The 26,264-nt window shown below is 41.7% G+C and overlaps 1 protein-coding gene across 4 annotated transcripts in view; it reads left to right on the top strand.

Moving 5' to 3' along the window:
* The window catches only part of TMEM200A (transmembrane protein 200A), a 172,921-nt gene that overhangs the window by 100,516 nt on the left and 46,141 nt on the right, over window positions 1–26,264 (top strand). The window lies entirely within an intron of this gene.

The following is a 26,264-nucleotide window of genomic DNA, read 5'->3' as shown; positions in this document are numbered from 1 at the left end:
CAGGTCCGATGTACACAGTCCAATCGCCATGGAGTCAAAGTCTCTCATAAGTCCTTCGGTATACGAATGACTCCATGGGACGGCTATCTGGGTAAGTTCATACGGATGAAAGAAACTCCCGAACGGAACAGTGTTCGTATGCCTCCAAGGGAATAGAAGGGGAGACGGCCGTCTCCTGCGGTGTTCGGTAGATAAAGAGTCTGATTTTAGATCCATGGGTTTTGCACCGAACACCGCTGATTCGCCTCGTGTCCAAAATGGCCGCCGCCTCGTGTTCGGCATACGAACGACGACCACCCGTACGAAATGGAATGGAGAGGTGTTTGCGGTTAACCACAACGTTCTAATTTGTGGTCAAGGTGTTAATGAGCCGCACACTCCTCTCCTGGGTGGCCGATGTTCGGTAGTTCCAATCGGTACTTTAGGAAACGTACGAACAACAGCGTACGGACAGGAAATCCACGAATCCAATGAAAACAGACGACCCAGCAATACAGGTCTATGCAGCAGGGTTCGTCACACGGCTCCCCCCTTGTGGAACACTCCGGCAGACCCGGCTTGGCCCTTTAGCGGGTCAACTTGGGGATGACCGGACTAGGAAGTAGCAAGGACGTCGGTTTGCCGTGATAACCCATCTGCATTCCGATTCTGCTTACCGGGTCGGTAGCTGATGGTGAAGTTATATGGTTGTAGTGCTAAACTCCACCGCAACAGTCTACCATTGTCTCCTGAGACCCGGTTAAGCCAAACAAGGGGATTGTGGTCCGTGATAAGTGAAAATTCCTGTCCATACAAATAGGGACTCAATTTTTTCAATGCCCAGACCAGGGCCAAACATTCTTTCTCCACTGCCGCATAACTCACTTCCCGGGGTAACAGCTTTCGACTGAGATATGCGACAGGGTGTTCTCCTCCATCCTCCCCGACCTGGCTTAGCACAGCCCCCAGTCCATACATGGAAGCATCTGTATGAACGAGAAAACGTTTGTTAGGAAGTGGGGCAGCCAGGACAGGGGCATTCACGAGAGCCTGCTTAAGTGCTTGAAACGCAGCTTCACAAGCTGGAGACCACAGGACCTGCTTAGGGAGGTTCTTCTTAGTCAGGTCTGTCAGGGGTTTAGCTATAGAGCTGTAGTCGGGGACAAAGCGTCTGTAATACCCTGCTGTCCCTAGGAAGGCCAATACCTGGGTCTTAGTGATAGGTGTGGGCCAGTTCACTACTGCCTCTATCTTGGCCGGCTCTGGTCTCTGGCTCCCACACCCCACCCGGTGACCCAAGTATTGTACCTCAGCCATGCCTAGATGACACTTTTCTGGCTTCAACGTCAGGCCAGCGGCCCGAATTTTATCCAGTACTACCCCTACGTGCACCAGGTGTTCCTCCCAGGACTCACTGTAGATCGCAATATCATCCAGGTATGCACAAGCAAATTCCTGGAAGCCATCAAGGAGCCTGTCCACCATCCGTTGGAAGGTAGCTGGGGCATTCTTCATCCCAAATGGCATAACCTTAAATTGGTATAAGCCAAAGGGGGTGACGAAGGCCGACTTGGGGATAGCATCCTTGGCCAGGGGAATCTGCCAGTAGCCCTTACACAGGTCTATGGTGGTCAGATAGCGTCCCCTGGCAATGCGGTCTAATAATTCGTCTACCCGTGGCATCGGGTAGGCGTCAGTGGTGGTCCGCTCGTTGAGCCTCCTGTAGTCCACACAGAACCGGGTGGTCCCATCTTTCTTAGGCACCAGGACTACAGGGGAGGCCCAAGGGCTATCGGAGTGCTCGATGACCCCAAGCTGGGTCATCTCCTCTATCTCCTTCCGCATTCCTTCTCGGACTGCTTCAGGGATACGGTAAGGGGGCTGTCTTAAGGGGTTCTGTCCAGGGGTCTCTACCTTATGTACAGCTAGGGTAGTGTAGCCGGGTTCTTGGGAGAACGTAGCCTGCTTCTCCCACAGAAGCTGTTTCGCCTGTTCCTTCTCTGCGGGGCTTAACCTGTCCCCTAGCTGTACGAGGTCAGTCAGATCCGTCTGGGCACCTCTTGCTAATAGGTCGGGTAAGGGTAAGCTTTCGGTATCGTCTGCAGCGGGGGCACATACTGCAGCCACATCCTCAGGTCGTTCCTGATACTCCTTTAGCATGTTCACATGAAAGGATCGCTGGATCCTGTCATCTGAACAGCTGGCTATAAGGTAGGTAGTATCACACACCTGAGCTATCACCTTATACGGGCCCTGCCAAGATGCCTGCATCTTATTCGCCTTCACAGGTTTGAGCACTAGTACCTTCTGCCCAACCTGGAAGACTCGCTGTCGGGCACCCCGATCGTACCATTCCTTCTGTCTCCCCTGGGCCACTTGGAGGTTCTCTCTTACCATCAGAGACAGTTTCTCCATGCGGTCCCGGAGCTCCAGAACATATGGCACTATGGGGGTCCCTTCTTGCTCTGTCTCCCCCTCCCAGTGGCCTCTAATGAGATCTAGAGGTCCGCGGACCCTTCTCCCATAAAGCAGCTCAAAGGGGGAGAACCCAGTAGATTCCTGGGGCACCTCTCTGTAGGCAAACAACAGATGAGGCAGGAATCGCTCCCAGTCCCGGCAAGTGTCAGAAAAGGTCCTCAGCATTTGTTTGAGGGTGCCATTAAATCGCTCGCAGAGACCGTTAGTCTGTGGCTGGTATGGGGAACTAAGTATCGGTTTAATGCCGCATACCCTCCACAGCTGCTGGGTAAGCACAGCGGTAAATTGGGTTCCTTGGTCAGAGAGAATCTCTTGCGGGAACCCGACTCTGGTAAAAATCCTAACCAGGGCATCAGCAACTGTCTCTGCCTCTATATTAGACAGCGCTACTGCCTCTGGATAGCGAGTGGCATAGTCCACCACGGTGAGAATGTATTTCTTACCCGATGGACTAGCCCTGGCCAGTGGACCCACAATATCAACGGCTATGCGGGCAAAGGGCTCCCCAATAATAGGCATCGACATAAGCCTACCTTTTGGGTGGTCCCCCCGCTTCCCTACCCGTTGACAAGTGTCACACGTGCTACAATATATCCGCACAGCCTGGTTAATCCCTGGCCAAAAAAAATTCTGCATAATCCTATGGCCTGTGCGGCGGGACCCTAGATGTCCGGCTAGCGGGACATCATGCCCTATCCGCAGAATCTCCCGCCGGTATTTCGCGGGCACTACCAGCTGTCGATTCGGCGGAGGGGCAACACTTTTCTGGGACGGCTTAGGGATCCGATATAATCTGTCCCCCACCCACTCATACCGCTCCCCCTCTGCTCCTTCTTCTCCAGTGTCTGCTCTGCTCCTATACCTCTGGAGAGATGGGTCTGTCTGGGTTTCCCTCCCGAACTCCTCTGGGGAATCCCAACTAGCTAACGTCTGCCCTGGGGTGTCAGTCGGGGAATCGGTTCTTACCTGGGTCTCAGCAGCAGGTGGGCTGGTTCCAGCAGCACGGGTCTGAGCACGGGTAGTCACTGGGTTGGCTTCGCCAGGTCCCATAGTAGCATAGGCAGAAATCAGAGGGGCCAAATCATTTCCCAGCAAAACATCGGCCGGCAAGTCCTTCATAACCCCCACATTCACATGTCCAGCTCCCACTCCCCAGTCCAAATGAACCCGGGCAACAGGCAGGCGGAACACGGCGCCTCCTGCCACCCTTACTGCCACAGTATTCCCGGTGTGTTGGTGTTCCGAAACCAGGTTCTTTTGGAGCAAGGTCATAGTAGCTCCGGTGTCTCTCAGACCAGTGACCTCTTTCCCATTCAACTTAACGGTCTGTCTGTGGTGTTGGCGGTTGTCCTGCTGAGCTGCTTGGACTGGGTCTGCTTCGTGAAGAAAACCCCAAAACTCCTCCTGCTCAAGGCAGTGAGCAGACGGCTGAGGTGTCTGCTGGGCTCCGCCGGCTGGGTTTCTCCAGGACGGTGCTTGGTTGGCATGGTTTAAAGGGCATTCTGGTCTTTTATGTCCCATCTGCTTACATCCATAGCACTGGACCTGGTTCGAGTAACCCCGTTTGTTGAATCGGGCTGACTGCCCATGGTTGGGTGCTGGCGGCATAGCGGGGGTACGTTGTGCTGGGGGGTGATATAGGTTGGTGGTTGGAGGTGCTGCCGGTTTTTATTCCACTCGGGCAGGGACCTTGGCTGCTGTCTGATCAAGCTTACGGGCATCGGTGTATTCGTCAGCCATACGAGCAGCTTCATGGAAGGTAGCGGGTTTACGGTCCCTGACCCACTCTCGAACCCCTGCAGGTAACTTGTCAAAGCAGTGTTCTAGCAGGAACACTTGCAGCACCTCTTCCCCAGTTACCGCTCAACACCCTGTCATCCAGTGGGCTGCCGTGCGGTGTACCCGGCATGCCCATTCCACATAGGAATCACCAGCCTGTTTATTATTGTCCCGGAATCGCCTCCGGTACGCCTCAGGGGTAACAGCGTACCGGGTCAAAAGGGCATCTTTTACTGCCCGGTAGCTAGTGAGTTCCTCCTCTGGGATGGCCCGAAAAGCTTCACTGGCCCGGCCGGATAATTTCCCAGAGAGGATAGGAACCCATTCTTCTGCGGGCACCTGGTGTAAAGCACACTGTCGTTCAAAGTCCGCCAGGAACCCGTCTATCTCTCCTTCAGTCTCAATGAAGTTTTTAAAAGCAGCAAATGGTACCTTTTTCTTCCCATTGTTATTATGGGGTACCTCTGCTGCTGCAGCTCCGCTTCTCTGGAGCGCCTGTTGTGCTGCCACTGCGGCTTGTACTTGCACCACAATATCCGCTGCAGGGTTGGGGCCAAAGTGTGCCAGCCTTATCTGAACTGCCCGGTTAAACGCTATCTCCTCGGGTGTTAAATCCAGTAGGCCAGGCACATTAGCTATCTCCCTTCCCTGTGCTGTATCCATCTCTACCAATATAGCAATAATCTCTCTTTTCTTGAGATTGCTCGCTGATCGTCCTCTGCGCTCCAAAATGTCTTTAAGGGTAGCACGCCTTAATTCCTCATATTGCATTTCCAATCCGGGGAGTGTAGCTGGCCTTCAGGGCGGTGGGATTCATCCCGTCGCTTGCCACCAATTGTTACGACACTCACCGCCTGGAGAGTGAAGCCGCCGTTTAGTCGATAATCCCCTTTCTCCAGAAATGCAATTCCAGTATGACCGATCATAAAACTCCCGAACGGAGCATACGAATGCGGTAACTCCCGATCAGCAATCCATCCGAAATCCTTCCACAGCTAGAAATAAACGAAAGCGCTGTCCCAATAGTCAATCCCTCCACAAACGAGACAAGGCTCCGTTTTGAAGGTCAAGCAGAATGTGTTTAATGGGGGCTACCTGCCCAGTATTTATGCAGGTCTCCACCAGGTAGACACTCCCCTAGGGGACCTGGTGGAAGACTGAAAAATATATTAAACGGTAGCCAATCACAGTGGCTATAACACAAGCCCTTCCCATTTTACCCACAATACATCTCTTCCTATCCTGGAGATAATTAGGGAGAAACCTAATTAACTCCGAGGATAGGAACCATTGCCATCTTAAACTCAAACACAAAAAATGCAATAAAATACATAAAATCAGAAGTACCGAATATAAAGTGTTTGTGTCACGTATCCCCAGATAGCCTGGATCTGAGGGCATATTCCTACCGAATAGCGCTCAGGTCCGATGTACACAGTCCAATCGCCATGGAGTCAAAGTCTCTCATAAGTCCTTCGGTATACGAATGACTCCATGGGACGGCTATCTGGGTAAGTTCATACGGATGAAAGAAACTCCCGAACGGAACAGTGTTCGTATGCCTCCAAGGGAATAGAAGGGGAGACGGCCGTCTCCAGCGGTGTTCGGTAGATAAAGAGTCTGATTTTAGATCCATGGGTTTTGCACCGAACACCACTGATTCGCCTCGTGTCCAAAATGGCCGCCGCCTCGTGTTCGGCATACGAACGACGACCACCCGTACGAAATGGAATGGAGAGGTGTTTGCGGTTAACCACAACGTTCTAATTTGTGGTCAAGGTGTTAATGAGCCGCACACTCCTCTCCTGGGTGGCCGATGTTCGGTAGTTCCAATCGGTACTTTAGGAAACGTACGAACAACAGCGTACGGACAGGAAATCCACGAATCCAATGAAAACAGACGACCCAGCAATACAGGTCTATGCAGCAGGGTTCGTCACATTTTGCTCTACCAATACTTTGTTGCTTGGGTTAATATTAAGTAATGTGTTTGCATTAACGTAAAAAGAGACAATATAGTGCTTTATTTGCACTAAACTGAAGGGAAAAAAAGAATTGAACAAAAAGTACTGAAGACACAAAACTGAAAAATAATCTATGATATATAATAGAGAAAGAGTATAAAATAATTGATCCATAGTTCTCGACAAAAAAACAAATATAACAAGAGAACAAAGGGAAAAAATCATAAGTATCTGGGGAAAAGAGAAAATGGGATACAGAAGTAGGTAGGAAGGGAAAATAGAGGAGAAATAGAAGAGAGACAAAACAAAACACAAATGAGATATAGGAGAGACATTCAAGAGAAAAAAGTGGCATATATCATAGACATACTGTGGTAGACATTCGAATCAGCATGTTTCCATTGCTTAATATTACTGAACCTAAGCTATAAAGAGAGTTCTAGAGGCAGAAGAGATCCCATGCTGGTGTTGATCGCTTTGTCCTATTCAGGATCTCAAAATAATACATTGGCTATGAATTGAGCAGGCAGGACAATGTTCTAGAACTGGGGTATGCAACCTTTTAGTAGTACTGTGCCAAAACATAATCTTGAAGTCTTGTTTTGTAGTGATGTATTTGTGCATATGTGGGATGTTTTATTGTATATGTTCATGAGTAGTTTGTGGTATTGTGATGGATACGTATGGGAGCTGCTTGTGAAGTTGTGTGTCTACATGTTTAGTGGAATGTATATGTGTTGGACTGCTTGTGGTATTGCATGTGAGAGGCTGCTTGTGGGGTTGTGTGCATGTATGTGGATTGTCAGCGGTGTTGTGTTTGTTGGGGCTATGTGTGTGTTTGTGTGTAAACTATATGTATTATTTGTATGAGAGGGCTTCTGCAGCTCTGCGTATATCTAGCAGTGCTTACCTGGGTTCCAGGGTGGAACAGGCTGGCCAGGTACATGTCATGGGCAGGAGCTGCGATAACTGCTGTAGGCTGCTCTACTCCAATGCAGATTCCAGTTTACAAGTGCTGCAAGGAAGTAATCTGAGGAAGTGGTGCAATGTGTAAATTGAGGATAGTCCATCACCACCCTCAAGCACAGCTTGGTTTGCACTAGCAGATATCTCAAGTCCCACTGAGACTCCTGGTAGGCTAGAGCTTGTTTGGCTCTGTCAGCCTTGAGTGCTGTGCAAAGGCACCATGAATGCCATGAGTAGCACACGTGCCATAGATTGCTGACCCCTGTTCTAGGAGACAACAATATGTTTTCTGAACACTCAATTAGAACTGAATGCAGTGCATTGTTTTAAAGCTATTCATAGATACGGTATGAGAAATAATTTAGAGGTTCCTAATGAAGATTTGGGAATTCTGCCAAAGACCTTAGCCCTGTGGCCTCTGTGTGTATAACAATGTTAGATATTTGGTTATGCTTAACACTTCTACTCTTGAGGTACTGATTTAGTTTACAAACAACATAAATTTAAGAAATATACTTTTTCCTGCATTTATAAAATATTGATAAATGTTAGCTAATATAACACATTTTGCTTTATGTCAAAGTTTCCAGTTTATTACAGAGTAATTCAAAGCATTACTCAAAATATCTGTGACGTTCCAGAGTCCAATGGAAACACAGGTCTTTGACCCTCACAATTCTCATCATATTCTGAGCTTGTGTATGTATTAGCCTCCTGCCTAGATTTTATAATGCTATTGATCATTTAAAAAATGTAGAATATCATGTAAACACTTGCATTTGCTTCTACCTGCCCATGTTAGAGAAATATGACTGTCAATTTAGTGTCCATGCACTGCTACTAGAAACCAGCTGTATCACAGTTTATTTGTTGTCTCCGAAGGTTTGCAGATTGACTTTGGCACTATGGCTATAGCAGTGAATGTTGCCTGGATTCCCTTCACTTCCTTGTCACCTTAGGCAGATCAATTTATCTGCAAGTGCCTCAGGCACCAGCAGTAAATTGCTACCTCTAGCGGCACTTGCTGGACTTGTAAAATATGTGTTTCTGAGAATGCAATTAATGCTATGTAGGGACAAAATAGTAGTAACCGTTAAATATTTTATACAATCACTTACCCTTTGCAGGTATAAAAGACTAAACTTTGGCATTCGCTTTTCGACAAACATGTTTTCGTTCTGTACTTCGGCTATTCATCTATTCATCCAGATTCTGCAGACCCAATCCCATCAGCCGTTAAGGAAGCTGACCTTGATTAAAACCAGACTGTGGTGTTGTTTACCATTTGTCTTGGCTTTGATATTTTAAGAAATGTATAATATATATATATATATATATATATATATATATATATATATATAAATAAAAGTAATAAATGAAGACTAGAAAGTTCTCAGTTGAAACATTTAAAAGCTAAACAATCCAGTCACGGTACTGACATCAAGAAGAGTTTGTTTGTATATATATATAAATAAAAGTAATAAATGAAGACTAGAAAGTTCTCAGTTGAAACATTTAAAAGCTAAACAATCCAGTCGCGGTACTGACATCAAGAAGAGTTTGTTTGTCTCTGCCTAAACTCCTCTCCACATGCTATATAAGTTATCAATAATGACATGAGAGGTCACAAATGTATTGGTGACCGGTATCTTCAAGACCACCATCCATGGCATGCAAGAGGTTATAAGCTTTAAGTTCATTGGTGATTGTAAAATATACAATATCAAAATCAATTATAGCTTAATGATATGCCTGTACCAATCAAGGCTCAATCAAGGTGTCGGCCAAGCCTTCAACCCTGCACATCAAGCTTCCCCGCTATCTCCAATGATGTTCCCGTACATTATTTTAGAAAATATTGCACCACACCTGACTTCCTACATTACAAATTCATGCTTAAATTCTATACTTCTGTCCTTTCCCATGCCAAGTAAGAGTATTTTACATCACTCATGCCCACCTAATCTCGTGATCCCAAATGCTTCTTTCATAACTTTTACTCCCTTCTTCGATCCCACTGCAACCCCACCATTAACTAACCTCAGAGATAGTGATTTTGCATGTCAATTTACTGACAAGATCAACAAAAACTAGTTATGCGGTATCCTCTCTTTCCTCCTTCCCTCCAATACTCAGCTTCCATTCTGGTCCTTCTTTCACTGGTAACTCCTTTCTCCCATCTCTAGATCTAGAGGTCTCTAAACTTCTCCTGTCCTTTTTCCCCATGCCCTCTCGAACCCCTCCACTCTCACTTTGTCCAATCTCTTTCCCCTAGTCTGGACGCATCCCTAATGCATGTTTTCAACATCTCCTTGTCTACTGGCATCTTTCCCTCTTCCTTTAAACATCCAATTGTTAATCCCATCCTAAAAAATCCATCTCTTGACCTGCCACTCCTTTTAACTACCACCCCATATCACTACTCCCCTTTATTTCTAAGCTTTTTGAATGGGTTGTATTTACCTGTCTAACTCCCTTTCTCAATTATTGACTCTCTCCTTGACCCTCTTCAATCTTATTTCCACTCCATCCATTCTACTATTCTACTAATTACTTAATCACTGCTAAATCTAAAGGTCATCACTCTCTCTTAATTCACATCAACCTCTCTGCTGCCTTTGATACTGTTCTCTTCTTCTTCAAACCCTCCACAACCTTGGACTCCATGACACTGTGCTTTCCTGGTTTTCATCCTATCTTTCTGAATGCTCATTCAGTGTCTTTCTGAGGTGCCACATCCTCCCATCTGAATGTCTCAGTTGGTGTTCCCCAAGACACTCTTCTTGTTCTCCTTTAATTCTCCATCTATACTACCTCTCTCGGTAATATTATGACTTCCTGTGGACTTCAGTACCATCTTTATGCTCACGATACTCAAAATTACAAATCCTGCCCTGACTTTTCTCGTGTTCTTCTGAAATGCATCACAAACTGCCTCCCTTCCATCTCTAACTGGATGTCTTCCTGTTTTCTAAAGCTTAATCTTTCTAAAACTGAACTTCTCATCTTTACCCTCCTCAAATAGGCCTCCTCCACCAATCTCCTGAAAGTCAATGGGACATCTATTTCCTCAACTTATCAAGCTCACTGTATTGGTGTTACTTTTGTCTCGGGTCTTAACTTCTCGCCTCACATCCAGTCTGTCTCCAAATCCTGTAACTTCCACCTTAAAAATACTACCCACATTGTCCATTTCTAACTCAAGATACAACTAGGCACAACTCTTTATGAATGCTTACCAGCTTCCTGGGTGATTCTTCTCTCATTTCACTGCCCTCATCAGGTCCCTCACCTCCATAGCATAGCTTGTTCTCTCTCCTGCCACTGTTCAGTTCTTCCATACACTTTTACTAGCTTATTTTGACACATTCATCTTATTCATCAATCCCTACCCCTTCTGACATGTTATTTTTCTTATGTGTCCTTGCCCCTTCCTCATAGATTGTAAGCTTGCTTACAATTATCATCTTCATCTCTTTTCTCTGTTATAATCCGTATGTAAATTATTATTATTATTATTATTATTATTATTGCAATTTATATAGCGCCAACAGATTCCGTAGCGCTTTACAATATTATGAGAAGGGATTTAACTATAAATAGGACAATTACAAATAAACTTACAGTAACAATAGGTTGAAGAGGACCCTGCTCGATCGAGCTTACATTCTATAGGAGGTGGGTGTAAAACACAAATTAATCAAATACCCCCATTTTCAAATTGTTTTTCAAGTTTTGCAGAATATGTTGGCACTATATAAATGATGAGAATTATAATAATAGAAAAGTGTTGGCAAAGAGAGAAACAGTACATTTCTGGAACATGTATTCCTTATGGTGTGTATGTTGGGACTGAACATCAGCATGTGTTAACTGTCTGCATTTGATTCAAGATTGTAAATCTAGAAATAATTCCTTAACATTGGCATGAAAATAATCTTATAGTTTTCACATTTTACTATTTATTCATTAGCTTTATGTAGTCAACTTTCGTGAAGAAAAACATCTCTGATACATCAGGTTTCAGGTCATTACCTGTCATGTACTTGCTGTCATTTTCTGACACAGGATGTCTTCGTAATGTAGGGATGTTTAGAAATTCTAGCGGAGAGAAACTGTAACAACTAAACAGAAAATCAATGTAGCAAATATGAGACATCACAAACAAACAGGAAACAGATGTATTGGTAAGCAATAGCGCAAGACTAGGCACAGATCTGGATTCACAGTTGGCAAAGGTTTGGCAATATCTGTCTGCAAACAATTGCTCCAGTATGCATTATTAAAGGAAATTAAGACCTTGACTACGCTAAAAAAAATATTTATATTTTAGTTTTCCAGCAATTAATGCACACAGAATTATAAAAGCACACAGAATTATTATTATAACAAATGACACTCCTGACTTACAGCATAAGTGTGTGGCTTGGCCAATATATGTCACACATTCAGTCTGGTCCGATGAACAAAAAAAATACACACTATAGAAAAACATTACAAGACAAATATAACTATTTAAAGTAAAAAAAAAAATAGGATCCATTATTATCTGTTTATACTTCATGTTAGATGTAAATACCTGCTTAACAAGAAGATGGGAATTATCATCAAATGTCATTATGGCTTAAAGGACCCAAGTAATGAGAGTTTACCATCTGCCTAATTTGAAAGATCAAAAGAAGATGTTGGCATGACATGGCGAACAAACTGTTCAAAAAACATAACTATCTGAGCTGCTTCCAAACTAAAATATCTATGTCTATTTTACATTGATCTCAGGGTGGCATTATACTTCTAAATGAAAATGAAACCTCAAACGTTAGACGGAAGGAACATCTCCTTTAGTTGTAATATGCCCATGAACACTTTAGTTCAAAACCATTTTAAGACCCCCCCCTATCTATAGAAGACTAAGTTGTTCTAGCAAACAGACAGGACAGCAGCCTTGTGAGACCAGATGGCATAGCTGTCGGAATGTTCAAGGGGAGGTCAGCAACAGGTGCTGAAACTCGACAAATGATTCATCCAATTTTGGAGTGAGGCAGAAATATCTGTGTCATCTGAGACATGTCACTGGCCACACGATTACTGTCTGGTTAAAAAAGCAACCAGTCGGTGCGTGGAAATTATCAAGGTAAATCTAAATTTTATTTTCATTTCTAGTTTAGACTCTTTTATTTCAATATATTTAACTTAAGTTCTTCAAAATTGTTTCACACAGATGCAGATGATTACATTGGTTAATGGATTTTAAAATGACTATATGTGACCTCTGTATTGCTTAAATTAATTAAAACAATGCTAGTTTCACAGATCCTAATAAATTATTTCAGGCATGAAACGATTTTTAATTTTATATAAGAAATAACGTTTCTACAATATTGTGTAGCTGACAGGGTATGCTACTTATTGTGTGTTGCTGAAAAAACTGTTTTCAATCTCATTCAAAATATAATTATCTTACTTGTTATTGACCTATATCTAACTGATATGCAATTTTGCTTTTGCTTGAAGCATGGAGTTTTAGAGGGTTTCATCTTAGTTCAGTGCTAGGGGGGAGCAATAAATTGCCTTGAAAAGTGTGTCTCACCCTGTGGCACTGGAACTATTATGACTAAAGGAGAAGAAACTCTCACCACTTGTATGGCAGAAAAAGTGGTATTGCAAATATCAAAAAACTTTAATAACCAAGTGTATTTAACAATGTTCTGCTTTTACTGACTGTTGGTGCAAGTATTCTCTAATGCAGGCTTCCCCAAACTCTGGCCCTCCACATGTTGCTGAACTACAACTCCCATGCTTCTCAGCCTATCTATTTCATTCATAGAATCATGGGAGTTGTAGTTCAGCAACATCTGGAGGGCCGGAGTTTGGGGAAGCCTGCTCTAATGCATAATATGTCATGCTATTTGTCACAAGTGCATAAATACCTTACAAATATGTATATTGCAATCTCACATTTGATATTTATACAATTACATTTATGGTTGCCTATCAGACTTAAATGATGCTGATGTGATCATAATCCCACCTTTCCCATACATTTTGACAATACTGTAACTATTATCATCAAAAACACTATAACCTGAGGAATACCAATGTTTTCCTAACGGTATAGTGTCCAGGTGTCCATTTAGGTCCCTAGCAGGGCTGGACTGGGAATACAAAGCAGTCGTGGAAGAAAAATATTCGAGTCCCATAATTCATTGTATCACATAGTGTGTGTATATTACCGTATATACTCGAGTATAAGTCGAGTTTTTTGGCACATTTTATTGTGCTGAAAAACCCCAACTCGACTTATACTCAAGTCAGTGTCTGTATTATGGCAATTTACATTGCCATAATACAGACTGGGGGCTGTTTAGGAGGGGGGCTGGCAGAGAGCTGTTACTTACCTCTCCTGCAGCTCCTGTCAGCTCCCTCCTCCTCCGCGCCGGTCCGGTCAGCTCCCCTGTCAGTTCCCAGTGTAAGTCTCGTGAGAGCCGTGGGGTCATAGCGCGGCTGCGAAACTTACACTGGGACTTGCAGAGGGAGCTGACCGGATCGGCGCGGAGGAGAAGGGAGCTGACAGGAGTAAGCGCTCTCTGCCAGCCCCCCTCCACTGAACTGCCAATGCCACTGGACCACCAGGGAGTGAGAGGCCCCCTCTCTGCCATGTATCAAGCAGGGAGGGGGGACGGAAAAAAAAAATAATAAAAAAAAATAAATAAAATAAAATAAAAAAATAATAAAATAAAAAATAATATAACAATTTTTTTTTATTAAAATAATAATAGAAATGCCCACCCCCCACCAAGGCTCTGCAACACATACACAAACACACACTGCTTCACACACACACACACACACACACACACACACTGCATTCATACACACACTGCATTCATACACACGCTGCACTCATACACACACACTGCATTCATACACACACACTGCATTCATACACACACACTGCATCCATACACACACACACTGCACTCATACACACACACACTGCACTCATACACACACACTGCACTCATTCACACACACTGCATTCATTATATACACACACTGTAAATAAATATTCAATTAATATAATTTTTTTAGGATCTAATTTTATTTAAACATTTACCAGTAGCTGCTGCATTTCCCACCCTAGTCTTATACTCGAGTCAATACGTTTTCCCAGTTTTTTGGGGTAAAATTAGGGCCCTCGGCTTATATTTGGGTCGGCTTATACTCGAGTATATATAGTATATTTATTTTTAAGTGAATTTGTCATGATATGTTGACTTTAACATACAACTCTCAGGCACTACATATGTGATTTATCATAGTGATATATCATATATTTCTTTGCTTTGAGAGTCGTTATAGTGTCATTTACCTGCAGCCCGTAGCTCCAGATGATCCATGTGAGTTACAGTGTTGTAACACATACCCTCCAGGCCACCCACTGTCTGTTGTTATTGGCCTGAAGCAGAGCAATATTCCTCGTTCATGCAGACATCAGCATATCAGCATCAGTGCTGAAAGAAAAAAAATAACTTTAGAAAATATAAATATGTTTATATATATATATATATATATATATATATATATATGTGTGTATATATATATATATATATATATTCTCCACAGTTCCACAACTCACTGGCACACACACAAACTTACTGCAGACAAGATTCACACAGGTTGACTACAGACAAACCCAATGGTATACAAACACGGAATGACTACAAACTACACTGAAACACACAAGCTCTCTGACTCACAGAAGCTCACTGACACATACCCAAAAGCTCACTTTGCACAAGCTCACTACAGATAATCTCACTGACATACACACACACACAAGGTCACTGAAAGCTCACTGGAACACACACAAGCTCACTACAGACAAATTCACACACACACACACACACACACACACAATCACTATCCATCATGGGCTGCTGAGTAAACCTACAAGTACCTATCATTGGCCTTGAGGGCAATGTGAGGTTTCTCAATCTATGAGGTTATTCTTCCTCTTCCTGTGTGAAAGGTCAGCTGGTTGAGGCTAGTGTGTGGAGCTCCAGTGCAGGGGTTGGCTCCTGCCTGAGCCAAGTGACTATGCTGTGCTGGAAATGGCTAAAGGGCATTTGTGAGAGAGACTTGTGCTGTTTTCTCATTCATCCATGCTGCTACCTGGCTCCCAACTTGTGTACCTGTTGCCCATCTGAAAATTTCCCAGTATCCCGGTGGGTCAATTTGGCCATAGTCCCTGGCCCCACCTGTAGGGAGTAAAAAGGTAAACAAGTTCTAAAGAAATTTCTAACTGTTAATACGTGTACAAAGGTAAAATCACAAACACCTCCCTTGACTTCATTACATGTGCAAGCAATGCAGTGCATAGTTGAGAGGTATGCTGATGCAAAATGGAGTATGGTTGGGGAGGGATACAGAGAGAAGAGGGAATAATTTCTGGGGAGAGACAGGTAGGGATGTGCATTGGCAAAAAAATTGGTCAGGTTCGGAAATTCGGGTAAGTAAAAAAAATGTGTCTGCTTCGGCAGTTCGAACTAATGGCATTCGGTTCGTTTCAGCAATTCCAAACTTCAGCAGTTTGGACCCTAACACTTAACCCCTAACGCTAACCACTTATTTTGCAACTTTTCAGAAATCCAAAGCACTTCGGCAATTCGAAACTTTGGCAATTCGGAACTTAGGCAATTTGGTTCGGTTTGGCACTAAGGAAATTATTATTATTAGACGCACACACACACATACATAGAGACACACAGACACATACATACAAACAGACAGGCACACATATATACATACAGACAGACACATACATACAGACCAACACACAGACAGGCACACAGACACATACATACAGACCAACACACAGACAGGCACACAGACACATATATACAAACAGACAGGCACATATACAAACAGACAGGCACACATATATACATACAGACAGACACACACAGACACATACATACAGACCAACACACAGACAGGCACACATACACACACACAGACAGACAGACAGACAGGCACACATACAGACACACACAGACAGACAAACAGACACACACACACAAGACACATGCATACAGACACATACATAAAAAACAGAGAGGCACACATACACACAGGCAGACACAGGCAGACATACACACATACAGACAGACACACACACAAGATGCACATACATACATACAGGCAGACACACACACAGACAGACACACATACATACACAGACAGACACACACACACACACATACAAACAGGCAGACACACACACAAACAGACATACACACATACAGACAGGCACACACATAAACACAGACATACACATACAAAATGTTTAAGTCATCCTCCTGTTTCCTACCTTTTGCAGGAGGGTGACTTCCCTGGGGTCCAGTGTGGGCTCAGCCTGTTGGGAGTCAGAGCTCCCACTCTGACTCCCTCCTTCTTCCTCCCGCGCGGCTCTCAGTGTTAGCTGGGAGGAGTGACGTGCAGTCATTTCCTCACAGCTCTGTGATGTCATCACAGGCGGCCCGGTCGCGCTGTTAAAGCGCCCAGCGCTGAACGGGCCCCCTGACAATCCGTCTCCATCGGGTGGCCCTGACAGCATGGGCCACCCGATGGACCCCTTAACAGAAGATGATGGCGGTGGATACCCGGTCACAGGGGTCCGCATGGTGGCTGGGCCCCCTGGAGTGGTGGACCCGGTCGCAGCTGTGACCCCTGCAACCGCGGTATGTACGCCGCTGCTTCTTTTTCCTCTACCCTCTTTATAAAAAACTCTGATTAAGCATCAAACATATGGAAGGAAAGGGAAAATACTATACACCTGTACATATATATCTCTCTATATGGGATTCTTATTTTAAATTAAATATATAAAAAAAATTATTATTAGTATAAATATATACCGTATATACTCGAGTATAAGCCGACCCGAATATAAGCCGAGGCCCCTAATTTTACCCCCAAAAACTGGGAAAACTTATTGACTCGAGTATAAGACTAGGGTGGGAAATGCAGCAGCTACTGGTAAATTTCTAAATAAAATTAGATCCTAAAAAAATTATATTAATTGAATATTTATTTACAGTGTGTGTATATAATGAATGCAGTGTGTGTGTGTATATGAATGCAGTGCGTGTATGAGTGCAGTGTGTGTATGAGTGCAGTGTGTGTGTGTGAGTGCAGTGTGTGTGTGTGTGAGTGCACTGTGTATGAGTGCAGTGTGTGTGTATGAGTGCAGTGTGTATGTATGAATGCAGTGTGTGTGTATGAGTGCAGTGTGTGTATGAGTGCAGTGTGTGTATGACTGCAGTGTGTGTATGACTGCAGTGTGTGTGTATGAGTGCAGTGTGTGTATGAGTGCAGTGTGTGTGTGTGTGAGTGCAGTGTGTGCAGTGTGTGTGTATGAGTGCTGTGTGTGTATGAGTGCAGTGTGTGTGTGTGATGCAGATTGTGATGCAGAGTGTGATGCAGAGCCTTGGTGGGGGCTGGGCATTTTTAATATTTTTTTTTATTATTATTTTAATGTTTTTTGTTATATTATTATTTATTTATTTTTATTATTATTTTTATTATTTTATTATTATTATTAATATTTTTTTCGTCCCCCCTCCCTGCTTGATACATGGCAGGGAGGGGGGCTCTCCTTCCCTGGTGGTCCAGTGGCATTGGCAGTTCAGTGGGGGGGGGGGGGAGGGAGGGGGTTGGCAGAGAGCACTTACCTCTCCTGCAGCTCCTGTCAGCTCCCTCCTCCTCCGCGCCGGTCCGTGCAGCTCTTCTGTCAGCTCACACTTTAAGTCTCGTGAGAGCCGCACTATGACCCCGCGGCTCTCGCGAGACTTACACTGGGATCTGACAGAGGTGCTGAACGGACCGCCGTGGAGGAGGAGGGAGCTGACAGGAGCTGCAGGAGAGGTAAGTAAACGCACACAGCCCCATTGTCTGTATTATGGCAATGTAAATTGCCATAATACAGACAGTGACTCGAGTATAAGCCAAGTTGGGGTTTTTCAGCACAAAAAATGTGCTGAAAAACTCGGCTTATACTCGAGTATATACGGTAACTGTGCAAATGTTATCTCTTTTTTTCTCTTTTTCTTTCCCTCGTTTTTGTCTCTTACTTTCATCTTTTATATATTGTATGTGTGTTCATTTGTTTAACTTGTTAATATTTTTAACCGTGATGTTTCATATTTAAAACTTAAAAAGCTAAGTGCTTACAAATGAATAATAAACATTTACATTTATAAAAAGGTACCTTTGTGTATGACTCCTTTGCTTTGAGATTAGTATAGATAAATTAATACATGTAATTTTTTGTTTACTTCTTTATATTTATTCAATGTAAATCTATGGAAGATAAATGTTCACATTTTAATATTTGATCTAATCTTGTAATGATGTCATCTTGGCTCAACTCTATGCAGAATTATTTGGTCTACATAGTTTTTTTCAGTGACTACACAATTAAAATGTGTTAGTACTTTAAGAGTTATATCAACCAAAAACAGTGTTTTAATAAAACACTGGTTTTGTTGTAGTAGTAAGCCTAGCTAGTAGATTTGGAGATTTGTTTCCGGTCCAAACATCAATTCATCTAAATTGGGGCTGATCAGGTGGTTGAAATCCTGAACTGCAAGCCAAAATGTACCCGGATAACAAACTGACCAAAATGCTCAATGTCTGAGCTTGTCTGTTTTGGTTTACTTACTAGCATGCCCCCCCTCACCCCCCAAAAAAGGAGGAAAGGAAAGAAAAACTCACACCTGCAAGCTCAAGTCAAGGGGGATCTCCCTGAAATCTGATCCTCCTTTGGAGTTGTCACTCCCTGTCGTTTCAGTAGGAGGAACTTCCTGAAAGTTGGGATGAGGGAAGATTTGGGTTATGCTATGCTTGCTGACAGCAGAAACCATCTATGCCCAGAACTCTCATTCCGAGCTGGACAATGATCCTACTGGAGGTCAAATTACACCTCTAGCTGCAAACGTTCTGATACATAGACTCCAAGTACCATGACCACTTCAAATCACTGTAGTGGTGATGGTGCTTGGGGTACCTATTTAAGTGAGGGAGATTATTATTATTATTATTATTATTACATATTCAATAAAAAATGAATGCCACATACAAGCAACGGTGGTTATTTTCTGAGAGCACTTTTTAGTGACCCTGCTCCCTTTCCTTACAAATGCCAGTCCCCTGGCTCTGTCCTTACATTTACAGTCTAAACATTTTAATGGTTTAATACTAAAAGATAGTCCCCTAGTAGCCCATCCCATCTGTGCTGATTGACCTAATGAGAAAGCACAACACTGCACACATTTCTGGCATGATTTGGTATAACTTGAAGGATGTGTGTAATCTCTGCCTTAGCCAGTAGGGAGCCAGGGCCCAATATTCAGTGTTAAGCTTTTTTTTAAAATGGTTTAACACTGAATGGAGGGGCAATGTTATAGGACTCCGGGCATTGTATTCAATTTCAGTGAGATGAAATGGTTATAGACCCTACAGTGTGAGAAATATTTTTTGGGTTTTGATTTAACATGAGACTTTAAGTGTTAGAAATACCATGTTATTTACTTAAAGTCTCATCTTAACAATATTGAGCAGTCTAAACACATCCACGCGGTTCTTAACATTTTTGACAGGGACCCAAATTATGTACATGACTTTAACACGGCAACCCCTACTTCAATTGTAAAAATTACTCAGTGAGTAAATAGTCTGGGGTAGAGAAGAAGCAGGGAGAGCCTGGGGCAGAGGATCAGCAGGGGAGCCTAGGGTAGATAAAAAAAAAATATACATTGTAATTAATATAGTTGCTGTTATTTCAAAACATTTCTCTAATATGAGGTACAATTTATGGATATGGGCTGCCAAGGAGTACGGAAGTAGAAAAAAAAGGTTGAGAACCACTGTTCTACAGGGAGTGGGGTAGAGTGACACATGATCAAGTTATTCAATATCTGCAATTGTTGAAAAATTATCAGTACTTGGGAAAAATAAACAGTGCCAAAAATACAACTACTAATTCTTTAGGATTATAAATCTTCATGAAGCTAAACTTTTATATCGCCATCTCAAATGTAATAATGTTATTCTTTGTGGTAGGTGCTCATGGTAAGTGAGAAGTCCATAACACAATCTAAAAACAGTGGCAGATCCAAAGGGAAGCACAAGATCAAATGCTCTCCAGCGGAGAGCTGAATGAATGAGCACATACATTAAATATCTATAACCATGTTGTATATATAAATCCATGTATCTTCCTCTGTGTGGTTGTCTATGTCTGTGTGTTCCTCTGTATGTCGGTTTAGATATTTGCATTCTGTCATATGCATTTTTCAACAATTTTCACTATATTTATGTTTATAAGTGTATGTATTTTGTTTGTGCAAATACATTGTCTATTATCTAACGATAAAATCAAACACAAAATTTAGCAGTTCCCTTCCTGAATTCAGGTTCTAGATCCAATCCTGTTTCAGAAGGAGGCTCCTGCAACTAGGTCTCCTTCTGCAGTTTAAATTCAGTGATACTCAGTAATACAAATAGTAAATGAAATGGTGTTATGCTGTCCATTTAAGTAAACCTAACTCATGTTTAATATTAGGGTTAGATAACATTCATTCAGCTCTAGTGACTGGTTTATAGCAATTCACCTCTGCATAAGCTGTTACAGCACAGACTGATACGAGATGTCATAATTTCCATCTCATCACTATATTGTTTCCTTTATAAGCAATAGATAAAATGATTAGTAGACTTGGGGAGCATGTTATTAAATCAGTCTAATTGTTGTTTTTTTGCAGATTCTAATTTTTCTTATTTATTAACGTGAATGACTATTAGGAAATAGTAACAAGTATTTTATATAAATAATCCTCTTCATGTGCTGCCAACACAGCTGCTTAAATAATCTGTGTAGGTTTTCTTGGCAATGCACAGCATGGTGAAAGCTGGCAGCTGACAAAACATAGATATTTAGGGGCATAGTAAGCATCTTTTAGCCACAAGATGGATTCCAGCTCATTTAAATCTATCCACAGGAGGATATGTTTACTGTGCCAAAGGTGATGTGCAGCAGAAGCCTTCATAGTAAACATGGCTTGTAACCTAGTTACTGTAACTAAGAAGAAACTTCTTTAGAAGATCTCTGATAAAACGCACCACCAGAATTTGTTAGGATTCAAATGTGAGTACTAACTAAATGTATGCAAATAAATTATAAAATTATAACCATTTTAAGTTAAAAAAAAAAATAGATCGAACAGAGATATTGTAAGCAAGGTCAGGAATTGCTTGTTTTACATAATTTCAGGGTTAGGCAATTTTTCTGGATGGTGAAACCAGTTTGAATATATGGCTTGCACTATTTTCAGGGCTGCCTGCAACAATTGATTTTCATATGTTGAATATTTAATTAAAAATGTATATTAATATTTTATTATTTTGAATAATCAGCAGACTCGGTTTGGCCGTGCTGTGTGCAAAGTCTTGTGTACTGTTGTTATTTGCTACTTCAGTTGCCAAATGAAAAACTGTCTGCAAACAAGTCTTTTGATTTTACACAGCAGCTCTAAACTGTCATCTCAGGACATTGGACTGTTGCTCATAATTATGACTTCAATATAATTCCCACAGATACGAATTGGCCACAATTTAATTCCCATTGATACACTGTATGTTCTATTGACTCCTATAAGGCGTCTATTGATCATTTTGATACAAATCCTGAGGGGGTTGAACGATCAGACACTATGTCAAGCAAATGATGCAGGGGTACCCAAAAGGCAGATCCCGAGATAGAACTACAACTTCCATTATGCTTTGCATGTTTTTAGAATGTCTTTAGAATGACAAAGCATCATGGAAGCTGTAGTTTTAAAACATCTGGGTAGCTTCCTATTTGACACCCCTGATGTAAAGTATATATTTTTTTTACATTGTTGCCTTCCACTTAAAAGATGAGTACACCCAGATTATGTTACAGTGCATATTATATTTTAAAGTATATACTGTAATATATATACTTTAAAATAATCTGGGTGCTAACGACCAATGGTTGAGGTCAATTGGTGCACTCAAAGGCGTTACATCGTGCTACACTCACTTAGAGGCACACAAAAAATTGATGTATCGATGGTATCTCACTCCGCACAAGCTACACAAGATTTATCCAACTAGCCCGCTAACATGCTGGCGATGTACCAATGAGATAGGGACCATGAGTCATATCTGGTGGGACTGTCCTACAATCTTACCACTGTGGACAGAGGTCCAACATCTGGGTAACTCTCTAGGACTTATAGAGGAAACACTCACACCCACCAACACTATATTCCTACTATTTCCTGATCAGGTTCCTGCGCAGGACAAACACCTGCTAATTATACTAATTCTAGCTGCACGGAACCTTATTGCATGCCACTGGAAGCAACAGATTTGCCCGACACCGAAACAATTACACCACAAAGTACAACAGTACTTGAAACATGAGACACTAATCTCCTCTACGACCAGACGTAGAGACATCACACACAATAATTGGCTAAGATGGTGCCTCTGCATAACCGACAATCAAAGCTCAAACTAATCCACCATGCAGGCATAGATGATTCTACATATAGGGTAGGCTTTATGCATAAACATGACATACGACGCATGGCCGATAACAAAGGGTTGGACACTCATGTATCTGTATCAACAGTCACACATTATATTATGTTTATAATATATTATGCTTGTAACATATTGTATCTGTACCAAACTATTTGTATCTACTACATTGAAAAAATTGGATATTTATACTTGTGGATACCCCCCTCCCCTTCTTCCTTTCTGTATCCCCCTCAAATGGTTGCTTTGAAAACTCAATAAAATACGAATTTGAAAAAAAAAAATAATCTGGGTGTACTCATATTTTAAGTGGAAGACAACAATTTAATGGGAAAAATATGCTATTTGAGCTGATATATATCAGCTCAAATAGTCAACATTTATCTTTAATGCATTTTATTACACAGTTCACACCACAGTAACTGAGTGAATCTGATGCAATTCTGTTCTATTGTTGTTTTGCTCAAACCATGTGAGGTAGGATTTATAAATATAGCTAGAAAATATCCACAGCATTTTTAATTATTTACAAAAATTGCCATTTTGCTGTAATGTATCTTGTTTGAAAAAGCAATATTTAATAGAATATTCACTAGACTTGTGCATGGCGCAACAAATTTGGTTCTGCCAAACTACTTCAGCAGGAAAAGAAAAAAAATGGGATTTTTTTTTTTGGAGAAGAAATATGGGCAGTCAAAAAAGCATGAAAAAAATTACCTATCACTGTGTTTACATGCAAAAACGGCTGCAAAAAATCCTGATATTGCATAGCCATCAGGCCAGGCATTATTGTAATGTCAATTCTAAATAGCCAAAATTAGATTATTACATATCTGCAAGGCTCGGGCAGGCAGGGGGAAACCACTACAATTAAATTTAATTGAAAAAAGGGGGAGCAATAGTAGCATTTTTTTTTTTTTTTTTAATGAGGTTGTTGAACAAGATGATGAGCTGTCCCACAGTGGCATTACTGTGGCTCAAAGTTTGTCACATCCCTAAATGGAATACAATAGCTGTCCTATTATTGTGCAATCCTCAACCCCAGTTGGATGTCAACGCCTCCTGAGTGATAGGAAGATAGACTACATATTGCTCTCTACTGTTTTAAATTACTACCAACAAAATGATCCAAAATGTTGCTACATTTAGTGCAATACAGTACCCTCGACCCTTTGCATTGCATTTGCTGAAGATGCAGGGGGATTTTCATCAGTGGCAGTGGAAGATGTCTCAGCACTAGCCTGTGTACTAGCCCTTGGTTGATTAAAGCTAATGGAACTGTTGGTGATGGTAGGACTATTGTTGTTGATTGTAGTATTTGTGGTGGTGATAGTGGTGGGGCTAGTTATGGTGGGTGAACTATTTTTGACAGTGGTTGCAGGTGCATCTGATGTCACAAGTGCCTCTATTGGATTATGCAAAGATATAGCGAAATACAGATGAACTTGTAGAAGGTGGACAAGATACTGGTTGCAAGTACACACTAGATGATTAGATGATGGTAGGTTTGTTTTGCTTAATACATTAAAACTGAAATAGGAATTATTGTGTATTGTGTAAACTAAGTGAACTTTATTCAGCAAACATAGGTGTTTGTGTTTCAAAATGGGCTGGTGCTTTAAGGATTTACTACTGTCCTGTTATTGTGTTTTGCCTTCTGAAACATTGCATAGTGATTACATGTTTGCACATTACACACTGGACTGAGCAGACTCGGGAAAAAAATACAAAAGGTTTATCCTTCCACAAACACTTTTAAAAACTATAACTTGATTTCAAGTTGTGTTAAGTATCAGTGGCTAACAGTAGGACACTGCACTAATGGTAACACAAAGTCTCACTCTAGGATAAATAAAACAAACTATCTGCAATAGCTACACGAGAAAAAAAAATATTTTAATTTTTACTGAACAAACTGTAAGTGGATTATTCTAAACTGGTGTAAGGAGACAGTGAGTCTCCAATCTCAGACTCAAATGAATGAAGCAGGCTATCTACCACTCAAACATCCAAAGTTTGTGTGAGTGCCACTGTGGCAGTAGCTAAGCAAGAACCTTTTTACTGAAAAATGCACTTTCCAAGAAAAGGATTTTGATTTTCTTTCTACAAACACTCAACAATAGAAAAAAAAGAGTCAAACTGTAAATTGGTGATTGCAAATTGGTGTTAAGTGGCTTGCAGTAGGACATTGCACTCACCATGACCTCTACTCTTGGCTATGTACAACTCTAATATTCTGTGAGTGCCAATAGTAGCTGGGCAATATTTACTTTTTTTGTTTTTGAAAAAAAAAAAAAATTAAAGTGGGTAACCCAATCTCACACTAAAATCACAAAACCATGGCAATCTCCTATATCTTGCTCAAAGTTGTTTTCAGTACCACTGACTGCTAGGGAACACATGGGATGGGCGGCTGCATTGTAACAAAGCTGTGTGATACAAAAAACAACTTTTTTTCCTTTGGTTTTTAACTATCTATTGGGGCTGATGTGTACTGTAGTCATTGCTGCCGCCCAGGAGTGATGGGAGTGAGCGCAGGACTTATCTTTTTGTATTTGTATTCACTTTTTTGTATCACACAGCTTTGTTACAATGCAGCCGCCCATCCCATATGTTCCCTATTAAGGATTAATAAGTATATAGGGGTGTATATAAAAAATACCCCTCTCTGTCTCAGTGGAGATATAGTTGCCAGAAGCTCAGGGAGGCAGGGTAAAGGGTCAGTGTAGGACCTGCTTAGGGGGTTCTGCCTTGACGTTGGCAGGCGGGCATTCCCTCCAATGGCCATTGGAGTAACTAAATTACCTCTATTTGTCTAAATATACATAGGGATTAAGGAGAGAGCGCAGGTAATTTTTTTTCTTTGGTTTTTAACTATATTTTGGGGCTGATGAGTACTGTAGTCATTGCTGCTGCCCAGGAGTGATGGGAGTGAGCGCAGGACTTATCTTTTTGTATTTGAAGCTCAATTTAAGGCCATTTTTTTTTCACAGACATAATCACGAGATATAAGTAATACTTTTTATTTTGCCCTGTCTAGAGCGAACATCTAGAATGTTATAGTACAATTTATTTATTATTTATTTTATTGTACATATTATTTAGACCCAGGGTGCTAAAAAGGTGGAACCCCAGATGTTTTAAAACTGCAGCTTCCTTGATGCTTTGTCATTTGAAAGGCATTTTAAAGGCATGCAAAGCATCATGTGAGTTGCAGTTCTACAACATCTGAGGATCTACTCTTTGGGTACCTCCGATTTAGACATGCTTATGTGTATCTTTGTATTTTCCTGATATGTATAAAATAATAGGAATTTTAGAAAAGTTCTTAAGTATTTATTATAAGCATGTTCCTTACAATAATCGATTGTAAAAAGAACTGGTCTGTTCAGATAAGATTTGGAAGTTTTTAATAGTGATTGGTGTATGCTTGAAAGTTATATAATTTTTTTTTTATTTTTTTAT

The sequence above is a fragment of the Pelobates fuscus genome, chromosome 2, assembly GCF_036172605.1.
Source record: "Pelobates fuscus isolate aPelFus1 chromosome 2, aPelFus1.pri, whole genome shotgun sequence".
Taxonomy (NCBI): Eukaryota; Metazoa; Chordata; class Amphibia; order Anura; family Pelobatidae; genus Pelobates; species Pelobates fuscus.
Note: the sequence above shows the minus strand (reverse complement) of the source record. Positions and strands in the feature narration are given on the sequence as shown.